This window comes from Melospiza melodia, chromosome Z (genome assembly GCF_035770615.1).
Source record: "Melospiza melodia melodia isolate bMelMel2 chromosome Z, bMelMel2.pri, whole genome shotgun sequence".
Taxonomy (NCBI): domain Eukaryota; kingdom Metazoa; phylum Chordata; class Aves; order Passeriformes; family Passerellidae; genus Melospiza; species Melospiza melodia.
The window spans coordinates 75,178,599-75,193,590 of record NC_086226.1 but is presented as its reverse complement, the minus strand read 5'-3'; the positions used below and the strand labels follow the sequence as shown (position 1 = coordinate 75,193,590).

At 43.7% G+C, this 14,992-nt stretch overlaps 1 long non-coding RNA gene across 1 annotated transcript; it reads left to right on the top strand.

Annotated features, from left to right (window-relative positions):
• Positions 1–1,144: 1,144 nt before the first annotated feature.
• On the top strand, positions 1,145–4,647 carry LOC134431914 (uncharacterized). Its single transcript, XR_010031143.1, has 3 exons — positions 1,145–1,245; positions 4,039–4,116; positions 4,439–4,647. It is a non-coding gene; the product is annotated as an uncharacterized LOC134431914 (long non-coding RNA).
• The last annotated feature ends 10,345 nt before the right edge of the window (positions 4,648–14,992 follow it).

Here is a 14,992-nt window from a genome sequence, read left to right as displayed (position 1 = left end):
TTTCCATTTCATAGCAGGAAAACAACTAAACCAGAGGGACTTCACCTACACAAATGCATTTTGTGAGATAATTATTCAACTGACATTACAGAGCTTAAAAACTCTCAGACTTCATGGTCTCTGAAGACTAAATTCATTATATCTTAAACAAGACAAGATTCTCCTTTGGGAATTTTCTGTCTGTCTGTTTTTCTTATATATATAGTTTATCTGCTTAGGAATGGGGCAAGGAGAATAGATCAGCTCAAATTTGTTGATACTTTTGACTTTTTTTTTTCCCTAAAAAAAAAAAAAAGAAAAAAGTTGCTTGTTATTAGAAACATAACCTACTTCTCCTTATTTAGGCAGGCACATGCTTCTCTCCTCAGCTGAGACACAAGGCCCTATTCTTAGCTTCACTTTCATTTACACTGTGCCTTGAGGCAAGATGCACAGGATATAACAGCTCTGCAGTTAGGACTGGTTTAAACTATGCAAAAATCAGAGCCCTCTCTAACATTACAGGCAATTTTAAGGGTATGTGAAAGGATGTTAGAAACCTGTTACAGAAACCCTATCCAAAGATATGTAACCTTGACAAGCAAGAAAGGAACATTAAAAATATTTGGAAATACTTGAATGCAGTCACTCAGAAGGGTATGGAACCAGCCTGCTGCTTCATCCTTATGGCAGCTGAGAACCAGGAAATGTCTGCAGTCAAGGGTTGGCTCCCCAGGGGATGAAGCTTACTCAGTTTCACTGATGTTCATTTGCACAAATTGACAAGCTGGACAGATTGGAGAAATTGACATACTCAGGGCATTCACCTGTGATGGATGCACTCAGCCTCCTCAGCCAAACTAGCAGCAGTCTGGTACAAACTCCAAAGGAGGTAAAAACTGGTCATAGGCAAGGCAGAATCTCCCCAGGGAAGCCACAAAGGGCAGAGTGACCCAGCACAGGTGCACGTGGACTTGGAGCACCAAGCATGCTGTTAATGCAGGTGGATTTGCCAAGACTCATGAGTGTGGGTACAGGGAGTCTCATGGTTGCCTTTCTCGTTGTATGCACTTGAACTGGGGGCCAACTGCTTTATCCCTTAAATATAACAGCCTAATTGAGCTCTCCCTGCTAGGCAGTGTGGCTGCATACGTGTGATCTCCACTGGAGCTGGAATGCCTCTCCAAGTTTGAGATTCTTTACCTGAGATCAAGACATCCTTCCTTACTCCAAGCAGAGAGATACCTTCCTTGCAACACATCCTCTGTAAGTAGCTGATAGCATGCTAAATTAATACTGGTGAAATCATGTAATGGATGCCTTTGCAAACAAATTGATTCCTTTGATACAAACAATTGTCCAGGTCTGAGACTAAGATTGGCCCTAGGTGCAGCTAGGCTTCATCACGAGTTTAGAAAGCCGGGGATTCACTCTGAGCCTCGTGACTCAAGGGGAGAACCTCCCACACCTCCCATGTTAGATCTTTGGTCTCTGTCACTCTAAATGGATTCTGACTTGATTTACCTTTGTATGTTTCATCCATGAAGTAGGTAATAGAGTGAACCTTGCCATTGAGTTTGTTAATGCACATTTTAAAAAAGAGCTATTAAATCTATTTTTGTGAATATCTTTGATGGTGATTCCTTGAGTGACCCTAAAGCATTAATTTGTGACATCACTGCTTGTTATTTCTCCACTGTTGCTTCAGCACTACCTATTATCCCTTTCTTTAAGATCTGCACCTTACTTAGCCCTCCTGTCTCTGTACCTGGATGAAAGGAAAACAGACTAAAAACTGTACTTGGAATACGGCCTTCATTATCCCAAATTATTTCACAAACATCATAGAATATTTGGTAAGAGTCAATCTTCCCGATAAAAATTCGACCCACAAGGTGTTGAGCAGAAGAAACAGTATGGAGACAGTTCTTATTCAAATCCCAAAAGGCACGTGCCAGCTTGGCTGGTCATGGCTTTGCAGTCCATCCCACAATATCCAAACCAGGAGTTTGCTTCTGCAGAAACGTAGCTGCTTACTGGCTGTGTTTGTGCTCCTGGGAGGTGATGTCCAGGGAGCTGTGGCCTGGGATATGTGCAGGAGATGCAGGGCCCCGCTGTGGCCTGGGATATGTGCAGGAGACAGAGGGCCCCACTGTGGTGAGGCCAGGCTGCGCTGTGGAGGTGCCATCTGCTCCACCCAACACCACAGCGGGCATCCATCCTCTTTGGAAGCTGCGTGTGTCTGCCTAGCCCAAAATGGGCAGCAAGATCCCTCTCCCTCCTCATGAACCTCTTGAAGCTTCCCTTGAAGTCCCTGAGCAGAGGAGCAGCTCCTCCACGTGTCTTGAGGGGGGCCTCGCCCCATTTTGAGGGGAAGACAAGAAGTGAGAGGAAATTATTTATTTCTCTTTCTCCCTCACCACCTCTCCAAGTATGCTGGGGAGGGCATGGATGGACTGGCATCACTCCTCTCAGGCACAGCTGCTGCAGAGTTTGGCACAAGGCTGAGAGCAGTGGCCATGGCTTGAAATACTGACACTGGTGCCAGCAGCAGCTATTCTGGCTCTTAGTTTAGGGATTTTGAAATGATCTCCCCCAGGTGAGGAATCTGGCAAAAAAAAAAATTTAGGCCTTCAAATGACAGGCATTTGCATTTTGAGTGTTGGGTGTGTAAAGAGTTAGAGGGGACTTGGTCTGTTACCATGTATATATATATATATGATTAAGCCAGTTACTGCAGGGGGAGGTGTTTCTGTGAGGAAAGACTCTGGCTTCAAATCAGTATCCATGACTATTACTGAGAGTGAAGATAAAGCATCAATTTCATCACCACAACAAGGTTTTCAGCAATTAGAGCCATTGGCATGTCTTGCAGCTGGTGCTGCAGCAAAACTGCCAGAGATCTGGACATTTCCCTCATCTGGGTAACAATGATAGATAAAGGTGTAACTTCATAATTGACCAGGTGGGGATTTATATGCTCGTGGGTCTTTGTTCACCATGTGTCCTTGCACAGCACAGAGTAGTCATCTGTTCTCTGCTTGCTTGTTCCCTTGTTATACCTGAAGATCTGTCAATGCCATGCAAATAACTCTGCACTAAAAAGAAGCAAACAGAACCAGTTCCATTTCTGCTGCCAGGGCATATGCACAGAGCCTGGAGCATCTGCTTGGGCCAAGTTGGTGACGTGACACTGCGGCGTGATGGCAAAGACATTGTCAGACCTTCCTTCCCCCAGACTTCATTTCTTCACCTCTTACTGAAAACCTGTCTGCTGTGGTGTTTCATGTTTATTAAGTAGCTCTCCCCTTCTATGTTAGCTCAGTGCCAAGATCCTGAATGGTTGGAGGACCCATTCCACTAGAAATTTGTTGTTTGGGATATTCTCTGACAGATCAGATAAAGTAAAAGATCCTTTGGCAGCATGGGTACAGAGTCAAAGTTGAGGATGTCAGGTGAGCTGGTATTGATGTACCTCACAGCTCTTTTTGTGGTTTGGTGGTTCCAGAGTTTTGGTTGCTAAAAATAGCTGTGCTGCTGCAGAAATGCAGTCTTCAGGAAGTAATTTTATAAAGCATTATAAAGTGGCTCTGCTCTGAAAAATAACCCAGGAAAAAGTGTGGTATAGGAGTCTGTATTTATTGCTTTTCATAACTGGTTGGGATCCATACATGAAGCCATGTCTTCTGCATCATTCTGCACTGTCCCTGGTAAAGGAAATGTGAAAGCTCATGAAATAGGGGAAACCTTTTTCTCCTTCTCTTGCTCTCAATGGTATCAGTTTTATGGAACTAGAAAGCAAAAGGTAGTAAAAATCTATTTCAGTCGCCTGAAATCAGCAAAAGTGAGAATTCACAGAGTGAGCAGGTTGGTTATGTGAGAAGGTGCTGCATGTGCAGTCAGTTTTCAATGTGGAAGTTCACCATAATTGCTCACTCACATGAGAACACATGACGATTTGGAAGAAAGACATGCATTTTCTCCCCCAGGAGTAGCAGCTGCCCAGACACAGGATGGTAACTGCCAAGGACCTGACTGCTGGTCTCTGATGTCTTTTAGGTAAGGACCATTACTGCTGGCTCACCCTCCCAAACTGGAACTCAGTCCCCAGGCTCGGCTGGCCAGATGTGGTCTCTGGTATGGGCATTCCCTGAAAGCTGTGAGTGAGATGCTGCCAGAACAGTGCAACATCTTCCCCATCATGACCCATCCCTGCATGCCCCTGATCAGTGAGAAGGCCCTCCATCTCCCTTGCATGTTTTGTCTCAAGTATGAATTTGTTTGCATGATGGAACTCCTCAGTTTTCAAGGAGGGAAGCTCCAAGACAGTCTTTGTGAATTTGGGGCAGCCAGAAAGAGTGGAAGGGGTCAGTCTTGGGTTAGAGGAGCTGTAATTAGCCTGAATCAGAAGCTGAAACTTAAGACAGAAATGCATTTAATGGCAACCTCTGTTTTTCAGTGGTCACTCTGCCTCCAAAACATGCGTGATCTGCAGGCAGAGGTGGAGATGTGGCATCAGTGCTGGGTTCACCCTCTGAGCCACCAACGCCCTGCTCAGCCCTCGGGGAGCGGTCCCCAGCCCAACTTCAGCGATGGGGGCTCCCTTCTCTCTCCTGCTCACAACTGAGGTGTCATTTCCCCTGCTCACATCCATTCTGCAGCACTGGTGATCCCTGGGGAGCACAAAGGTATCACTGTTTCCACAGAACCATGGGATGCTCCAGGAAAAAAGAAATCAGAGGCTGGTACCCTGGGAAAAATTTCCAAATCAGACTTCAAAGCTGGATTGGGTAGGGCTGCTGGCAATGACAACTGCAAAAAAAAACCAACTGTTCTTTTTGCCTGTATGTGTAGCCTCTTGGATAGTAATTATATTCATCCAAGTTATTTTACTATTCCTCAGGAAAAAAAAAATAATATTCCTTAAAAATATGTTTTGTATGCTAATCTGGCAATGTGGCTTTCCTAAAAAGAAGCAGTTAGCTCCAATTTCTTTTAGGAATGGATTGTAAAATGGTTGTAGGATTTTTTCCCCCTGATAATCAAGCTAAGTGGTCAAAAAATAAGTCAGTCTTTGGAATTAGTTATTGGAATTAGTCTTGACTTTACATTTTATTAGACCTAATTAAATATTCATATTAGATAATTCTTAATTGTCATTTTGTCATAATTAAAAAAGTTAAGGTTTATTAAGTGGTTTTCTATTAACTGTTCTATGCAAATGCTTCTGTCAAAACTTAATTGTTATTTTGCTTGTGGTTTATTTAAGGCATCTCTATAGTGCTGAATATTGCATCTGAACTGACCAATCTTTATATTTCTTCTTATCATTCTTCATAGAACCATGGGATGGTTGAAAGGGACCCTAAAGATCACTTTGTTGCAGCTCCTCTGCCATGGATGGGAACACCTCACACTTGACCAGGTTGCTCACAGCCCCATGCAGCCTGGCCTTGAACAGTGACAGGGATGGGGCATCCACAGCTTCTCTGGCTGTCCTGTACCAGTGCCCTGCCACCCTCACAGTACAGAATTGCTTCTTAATATCTAACCTAAATTTCCCCCCTTTCAGTTTGTACCCATTACAGTTCCTGATGAAGGGTCCCTCTCCAGCTTCCCTGCAGGCCCCTTCAGATCCTGCAAGGCTGCCATGAGGTCTCCACACAACCTTCCCTTCTCCAGGCTGGACATCCCCAGCTGTGTCAGCCTGGTCTTGTAGGGGATGTGCTCCAGTCTTCTTATAAAATCTGTGGACCTTGGGTTGCTCCAACAGGTCCCTGTCCTTGTGTTGGGGACCCCAAGGTGGACACTGCCCTGCTGTGGGGTCTCACCAGAGCAGAGCAGAGCAGAGGGGCAGAATCCCCTCCCTCACCCTGCTGGCCATGCTGCTTTTGGCACAGCCCGGGACACGTTTGGTTTTCCAACTCTGTTCTGGGCTGTCCCACAGGCCGTCATCCACCAGCAGCCCCAAGTCCTTGTCTGCAGGGCTGCTCTCAGGTTCTTCTCCACCTGGCCTGTAACAGCACCTGCCAGGTGCTGTTATGCCTTGATAATGAGCCTGGTGAGGAAGCCTGGCAAATATGGCATAAACAGATCATGTACATATTGCCAAGACTAAAGCTGAGAATTAGCTAATTATACTTCTTCTCCTTTGCTAAAAATTGCTGTAAGTTTTTTGCTTTGTCCTGGACAATAGTTGGTATTCTTCTTAAAAACAGTGCTAGCTGAACACAGTATGGGATCACTTTGTGAAGAAATAGAGTATAGGGTGTTATTGAGAGGATATCCTACAAAACTTTAAGCATTCTTTAGCTTGATAGAAAAGTGAAAGGCTGCATAATTTATAGTACTATATTGACCATGCTCTACTTCTTCTTCATTCATAAGTACCTATATTCAATGTGGTTTTCAAGCAGAAACAAACCTTTGCATGAGTGAGATCTCATTGGATGAGCAGCCAAATTAAGCTTAGAGTTCTCAGACCAAAAACAATTACTTTTTTGAAGGAAGCTGAGGAAAATGTGCCACTTATTGCCATTGAGCCTCTTGACACCAGTTCAGATTTCAAGCTGACTATCCACTCAGCATGAGATATATTTGCTTAAAATTAAACATGCCAAGAATCAGACTTCAAGGGGAAACAAGGCGAGTTTGTTGTTTCCACACTGGAAATCTCTATGTCTGCATCAGTGAATTTTGGCTCCCTATTTTGCCTACTTAAATTAATTGCTAACCATGCTAAAATAGAGCAATTAGGGCCTGAAAGCTCTGATGCAGTGGTTCTTGGTGAGGGAACTGGAGAGTGGAACAGGGGAGGGAAGGGTAACTAGCGGCAAACCAGCCTTTATCAGGGCTAGAAAAATAACAAGAATGCAAGAGAGCTTGGGAAAATTTCAGTGAACAGACTGTTGGGCTCGGATACAAAAGTTTTCTGTGTGAAAAACCTGGGATTATGCAGTGGGATGAGGGAGACGAGCCTTGCCCCAGCACGTCTCTCGCAGCTGCGATGGGCGCTGCAGCTCGAGAGGTATCTGCCAGGATGGTATCTGTCATGTCTGTGTTTACCACAGCATTAGAAACACCCATTTCAGGGGTCTGCAAATCAACTGGAAAAATTGGCTCAGATCAGGAGCCTGGCTGACAAAGCTATGGTCTTAAAGCAATTGTAAAAAAACCCCAGATCATCTGCTTTTCCAATCACAGCAGGAGAGCAAACAAGTGGGCCTATTTTCTCTTTGGTTTTTTTTAGGGTTTTTTTTTTAATATTTCCCTAGTTGTGGTTGCATAACACAGGATATTTTTTATATTTTAAATTAAACCATTGGTTGTTGTTAACTAAAATTTGAGATGTGTGAGAAAGAAGTGTGAATGTATTTAGTAAAAAATATACTGACTAATACTACAGTGTAAGCTTTTATAAATGCAGAGCTATATTTTGATGTTGTAGCCAGATTGCAATATAGTATCAAGGTCAACATAATTTGAAAACATCCAAATAGATTTGGAGCAGGAATTGGTGGGTGAAGCAATATTCCCAGGGTGTTTGGAAGATCACACTATATTTAATGATGGTCTCTCTGGCCTTTAAATGCACATTATCTGAAGTTTTCCTCCCCTTGCAGGGAGGCCCAGCATCCCTGCATCCCCAAAGGGGCTGGATGTGCCCCTCAGGAGGTCCATATCACTGGCATTATCTTTCCCTGAGCATGCAGTGGGCTGGGCAGTGAGGTGGGATCAGTATGGAGTGCTGGCATTACAGCTCCTGCTGTACATCACTGCATTACTGCACCTGGGGCAAATGCCCCTATCAATATGCACTTGTTTTTCAGCACAACAGATATCTGTAACTGGATTGTTTGTGGACAAGGAATCTCTTTGTTCGTGTAAATTCTCTGTGTGAGAGCTCAGGTGGGCTGGGGTGGGATGTCTCAATTCCAGCAGGGTCTCATGGCTCAAGCTGCTGAGTGCCTGCAGGTGGGTGTACTTGCAGGTGAGGTCTGCAGGTCACTCAGCTCTTTGGTTGGCTTTGTTCAGTTTGGTTGCCTTTGGCAGAGTGGAACTCCAGGAGGCTGCCGCTTGTGCTGTAGCAATAGTAAGAAAGTTTCAGAGGGCCACTCATCTGTGAACTCAGCATAACTTGTGCCATTACCAACAGTGGTAAAATCTGGGACCTTGGAGCAAAGCCAGCTGTTTCTCCCCGTTGTTGGCTGAGGCCTGCTTGTACAGGGAGAAGAATGGCAGCATCAAATGAGCAGGATTATTGAGGGGAAAAAACATAGCAACGGCACAGCCTTGTCACTTAGTAACAAGGTAGAATTAGGGTGACAAAGGAGGGAACATATATAAATAAAATATTCAGGAATATACATATTCATTAAAATGATACCCAGAAAACAGAAAGAAGGGCAATAGCCAAGCATCTAAAAATGTTCTTTAATGAAAAAGAATTTTAAATATCTGTCTCTGCTGCTCAGAGCTCTGTGATATTACCTTCCCACATGACACTGTGCTATTTCAGGTTCTCCTGGCTTCCTTCCCCCATCTCCTCACCTCAAGTACATGAGAAGTCTGACAGATGAGCTTGAAAGTGTTGCTTTTTTGTTCCCAGACATGTGTTGCTGGTTTATTATCCTTACTGTGTCTATGTGAATAATGTTCTTTATGTGTCGTCATGCCCAGTGCTGATGAATACACAGTGATATATTTCAGGTCTGAACAGCACCCCAATTAATTTGCTTGCTCTAAGAGGCAAATTTGCTGTGGGACCAAGAGCATATTCTTCATTGTTTTGATTGCTTTCCTTACCTCCTGGATCAGGTGAAGAGCAGGAGATGAAAAAGCAATGCTAGTAACCAAATAAAACTCCTTCTGTCCTTTCCACACCTCTACACACAAATTTATTTATGTCATCTTTAATTCAGGAAAAATAAAAAAAGCCAACAAAGAAAAACCAAACCCAAAATCAAAGCCTCAATAACCTAAAATTCAAACCACTTTCACAGAAGGAAAAGTGAGACCGTGAAAGCTGTTGCAAAACAAGGTTTTGTGTTATTAGATGTTGTTCTTCTACTTTGAATATTTAATCAAATGCCCAAGTCTGTTCCCACATAAAGTGAAAGATTAATCATTGCCTTTATAAATCATTCTCCTCATCTCCTTCTCACTTGCACTGAAGGTGCTCTCTTGTCTTTCAGTGCTGTAGAAGCTGCTACCCCTTATCACCACCTTCACTTTTTCTAAGGGCTTCAGCTGGGATTGTTAAGTACATGTTAAACAGTCACCTTTATTACTTATTTTATGTATGGTAAACTGACTGCAAGGCTTTTCTCTTCAATCCACTGCTTTTAATAAATATTTTACCTTCCACTGCTGAAACACTCGTTATGAATTTTCATGAGCAACTTCACATAAGTCTTCTTAACAACTCTCCACCTGAAGAGGGGTTTCAAAAGCACTGTGCTGGCCAGGCAAGAGTCATCTTGTATTTGGTTTCTCTCTCTCCAGTAGAGTGCTTTCAGGGATTCAATGGAACATTTAACACAAAGAAAGGTGTTGTTCCAGGCTTCAGTCATCTCTGTTGATAACAAATATTTGACATGACTGGAGGCTACAGTGTGCTTTTGTAGCAGTTAGTTTTGGAAGATCCCTCAGATAAAAATTACTCCTGTTTGGGAAATACTCAAAAGAATTCACATTTATATTTGGATGTGTACCAAGATCACATTTGGTGTTTTCCATCTGAAATTTTCATAGTAAACTTAGCAGCATGTATTTGAAGTATAGATGCATTTAAAGTTTATCTGATTTATAAATATTAATGTGATCAGTTTGTCTGTGCAGCACCTGTCCATGATTCATAGAGATGATGAGGAACTACTGGGGCGAATAAATGACCCCTGTGTAAAAAGATCCACTGGCAGACAGCAATGGCATTGTCAAAAAGCTGAACAAATATTTTGCATGCATTGGCATTCACTGTGATGGTGACGCCGTGAATGGGGAGGGAGTCAGAGGAACCACCTCAAATGGAGGTGGTGGGAAAAAGCATGTTAGGACAAATTGATAAACTAAACATTAACAAATTCTCAGCACCAGATGGTGTTTACACAGGAGTCCTGAAAAAACACACACCACAAATAAGAATTTTCTGAATTGCTAACTATGTGTGATCTGGCACTACTATCAGCTCTGGGTTTAGAGGGATGCAAGTGGGAACATGATGCCAAGTTTTGAATGGGGCTTCAGGAGTGATCCTGGGAAGTAATGGTCAGTCAAAGATTTCATTTGCAGTGGTCAGATTTGATTGGAGGTTGGAGAAGAAATGTGGGTGTGGGGAGAAAGGTCAGGCTTGGAAGCCACATGAACTCTCAGAAGGATACCATGAGCATGCATATTGTGCTTGTTCAGGCTGTGCAGCTTTCAGCAGAACCTTAGGGAAGCAATGACTCATAAGAAATGACACTTACTATGGAATAGGAGAAGTTACTTACGGGCTAACCTGCAGAAAAGGGAGGGTTGGACAAAACAGAACCTCATACATCAAGAGGAGGTCCAATGGACACAAGACCTGGGTCTGATGTTCAGCATCTTTCTAAGAGGCCTGGAGAAGGTGGTACAAGCAAATAGTGACAACTGATGGAATATTATTCAGGACAACCAAAACTAGCCTTGACTCTGAAAATACACTGAAATTATTCACTGTACTAAAACGAAATTCTGTGTTAGGGGAAAAGTGACTACTTATGTAAAATGTTGATCTCTTATCTCAGGAAAAAGTGAAAGACAGCTTGAGTCATTGTGGAATGTTTGCTAAAAGCATCCAAGCGCTGCTCAGTGGGCAAGCTGGCTGTTGGATTTGGAGCGGAGGCAGAGAAGTGCCTTTTCCTGTGGTGCAGAATTGCACTTTTGCTTCTGCATATTGGGGATGCCAGAGTACCCGTGGGGTGTGGGGGAGTGGGTAATCTGAAGGAAGAAGACTGTGGGGAGCAAGTTAAACTGGGCAGCAAGGCTGCACCTTCTGGCACAGCCGTGTCCCAGACTGGCAGCAGCACAGGAGCAAGGCAGAGCACTGGTTCACACAGCCCCTCTGAAACCCACACTGCAGGCCTTGGATGGCTCTGTGTTTTGGGCTAAATGGGACTTTGTTATGACATTTCTCAAGGCAGTCCCAAGTTACCAGGCTTTCAAGGGTCTGAGATGAGTTATTACACCCAGGAGAAAAGAGGCAAGCTGGTGATGGATAGCAGGATGTCTGTCATAGCTTACATTTGTAGCTGGGCAGTTGCAGTTGAGACACACCTAGCCAGCTACTAGTCAGAGGTTTTGGTTTTTTTGCCAGGACTTGTTTTATGTGCTGGTATTTGAACCTTGATTAGGTATTCTCAAAGTTGTCCTGTCTTATCTTACTCAGTTTCCCTGACTGAAAATAATTATTTTTTTTTCCTCCGGAGAAGTAGGACTTGGCTCTCTGCTGTCCTAGAATTGCCCACAAGAAGAAAAAATAAAGACCAAAAAGAACAATGAATGTAGCTGTTTTCCCCAATTATTCTGTATATGATGTATTGCTTTATTTTCAAGACACAAAAAATGTTATTAATGTGAATATATGGAATGGAACACCTTATTGTTTTTATTATTGTGACTTTCTCTTTTTATCATGTGGGAGAGCAATAGACTTGCATCTATTTGACATTTGAATGTTCTGCCTTTGGCTGATCTGCAGCTCTGTGCAGCATGATCCAGACTAAGAAAAGCTCATTTCAGTTCTTAGGACAGGTGCAAGATTAAACATCAAGCATCTCGCTTCTGAAATTGCTTGTGATTGTTTTTTTCTCTGCAAATGTCTGCATAGCTAGCAATTAACTGCATCCAGAGATCAAAAGCTAAATTGTCTCAGACAGAAATTGCCATATCAGAGCTTAATGCTACTTGTACTGTACTTTAACAATCAAGCAGTTCCACTGATCTTCCTTGCCTTGAAGGTGAAACCGGCAGGCTGGGCTTGCTCTGCAGCCAGGGAGAGCAGACAGGGAAGGAAAGGACTCCATGAGGAGCTGGGGAGAAGCACAGGTTCCATGGTCCTGAGTTTGTAACACCACAGGAAAATGTTTTTGCTTCCTCTGTAGGGCTACAAGAGTGAGAGAGGCTCCTCAGCGGGCCTGCAGTCTCCAGTGCTGCAGATGCCTCCTGCAGCAGGGCAAGGCCTGCGCTGGCCCCCTCAGGCCGCTGGAGCCTGGGGCTGGCCGTCTCCCTGAGACAGGGCCCGACAGCTCCATCCTCCCCACCGCGGGAGGCGGGACCCAGCAGGGAGAGGAGGCCGAGTGTGGCTCCCCTCATGCTGCAGGCAACGTGGGCTCCGGGAAGCAGAGGGGTCGGTGCCTTGGCGACTTCTTTCCTGTGATTTGTAGAGAAGCTCCTGATGCCTTCGCCCTTAATTGCCTTAATTAGTCCATTATCCTCCTCTAGGGGAATTTTCCGCAGAAAGAGAAGATGTCACTCCTTGAAATGTGTGACTGGTAGACCAAAAACTCCACTGTCAGCTTTTTTTAAATTTTACTATATTCTAAGTTGAGCTATTGTATTGACAATTTAGCATCTAATCCTATTGCTCTAATTCAGTCATTTGCCTATGCATTAGGATAAGAATGATTTACATAACGGCCTTCAGTCTTCTGTTTAGCAACAAAATATTCTGATTTTTTCTTGAGTTAAGTGAGATCAAACTGTGAACAGGTTGGCAAGTGATCCCAGGGGACCTGCACTGATTCTGGCATTGCTGGGGAAGATGTGGCTGCTCCATTTTCTGCAGGCTGACTTGCAGGGAGCTAGGGCCTGCTGGCAAATGTCCCTTCTTGGGAAATTTGAAAAAAGAATAGGAAAATGTCTTGCTTGCCCCAGTCATGAGCAGCTAGGTTCCACTTATCACTTTCTGCACCACTGATAAGGATTGTTTTATCAAGTTGGCCTTTATGTGCTGTTTTCCCTCCTTAGAGCAGAAAAGGTTTGTAAATGGGTTGTAAACCTTCCACTGAAGTAGCACGATGTATAATTTTTTGCTTTCAAGGAGACAGTCCCCAAAGAGATTACCTGCACCAGATTTTCCTGGTGAGAGCTGGAGGTGTTCACTCCCTTTTTGAAGACGGGAGGGCTTGGCATGGTCAGAGTTGCATTAGGTGCCCCCACAGCCTGTACTGGAGCTGTGGATGCCCCTGCCCCATTGCCCAAGCAATGCCACATGCTAAAGCACAGCCCCCACCCCACGTTCCCTGCGCAGCGCTTTGTAATTCTGACATGTCATTCTTCCAATTCACCCAAATTTTCAGTTTCTTCTGCGAAGCATTTTTATTTTGTTTAGCAGCCAGGTTTTATACATGCTTTGTAGTTTTACATTCATTTTCTGTGGCTGGCAGATAACATTTTCCCAGTTGATTAAGTATCCAGTCTTACAAAGGTAGAGCTGCTGTATGTGACTGCAGGCACCTGAAAAGTTGTAACCCCCTGTGGCAGATCATTAACTTCAGATCAATAGGAAAATCACTTTTTTCCATGCCTTTTTTGTAATACCTTTTTTTTTTTCCCCAGTGTCCAGATGCTTCTCAGGGAGGTGTTTTCAGAGAGAGCTGTCATTTCTCTAACACAAAATTGTATTATCAAAGAGCTTCTGCTGGTACTACAAAAATGCTGAAATGAAATGCAAATCTAGACATTAAAGACAATTTCCTTAATAACTGAGGTAGATTTCTTAAAGCTTTCCTCTTTTGAATGGTACTTCTTTTCCTAGGAAAGAGTATGGAGATAAAGGAATGTTTGTACAAAGAGCCTGATTTTAAAACCCTCCCTCAACTTTGGTGTATATCTTCCTTAAGAGGCCTGTGGGATAATACCATTTGCAGATGTCCACATCACATGATATTCTCCATTGTATTTTAACATATATATTTTTATTTGGATGTGATCCATATATTTAATTAAAATTACTACTCTGGGAGGAAAAACTGTGGATGTTTTAATTTTCCAGAGGCTGTTGATAGCCTGGGGTTTGCTTGTTGGAAGAATATATTTCAATGTTTTCTCCTCCTTCCTGCTAAATGATATGCAAACACTCCCTCTGAAGCTAAGCAAAGTCCATTTTCCATTTTGAAGATTATCCTGGGGTGTTCCTATCTGCAAGTCACCTCTTCCACTAATTCCCCACAGTCCTATTTTAGCATTTCCCCGTGCTGTGAGGTGGAGAGAGGAGCAGCTACCAGGGCGGCTGGGCACCCTGGGGAAGGTGGGTTGGCTCTGGGGTCAGGGACTGCCCAGTCCTGGCATGGTATAGGGATTTTGGAGCTTCACCTCACTATGGCTCCCTCAGTGCTCCTCAATGAGGGAAGGAACAGAGGAGCTGGTAGTCTCTTATGAACCTTTGGGTCTTTAGGATGAGTTTTACTGCATTTAGTGCCTCTGTCTCTCATTTGTTACCTCCTTAGCTTTCAGACCAAGGAACTGGCATGCTTGGGCAGTGAGGAAGCTGCATCTGCAGCAGGTTTGGATCACTGTGGCACTGATCCTATCCATTGCACAGCCACTGCCAATGGCGTGTGTTAACACATCTCACCATCCTGGCTGGGAAGCATCCAGGTCCCCATCGTGTCCCAGGCTCAGGCCTTTGTCTGCATTACTTAAATTAATTCCTCTTAATGGATCATGTTGTTTTTCTTCTGCACTAGAACCTACTCAGGAAGACAAAGTGGTCCCCCTGGTTAATAAAGTGTTAATATTTTCAGTCCCAAGCCCTTATTTTTATTTTATTTTCATGGCCTTAGTCAATACCATAAAGCCCCCAAATCCCTGGCAGTCTTTACCACAGAGATAAACACACAATGAACGTATCTGCACATCACAAAAAGCCGACAGTAAATTTACAAGTACTCAGTGGGATATGGGGCCTCCTTGCTGATAACCAGCTTTGGCTCTGAATAGGAGCTGTACACTTGTGCCTGCTTTGTTGTGTTATGTTTTCCCCTGCAGA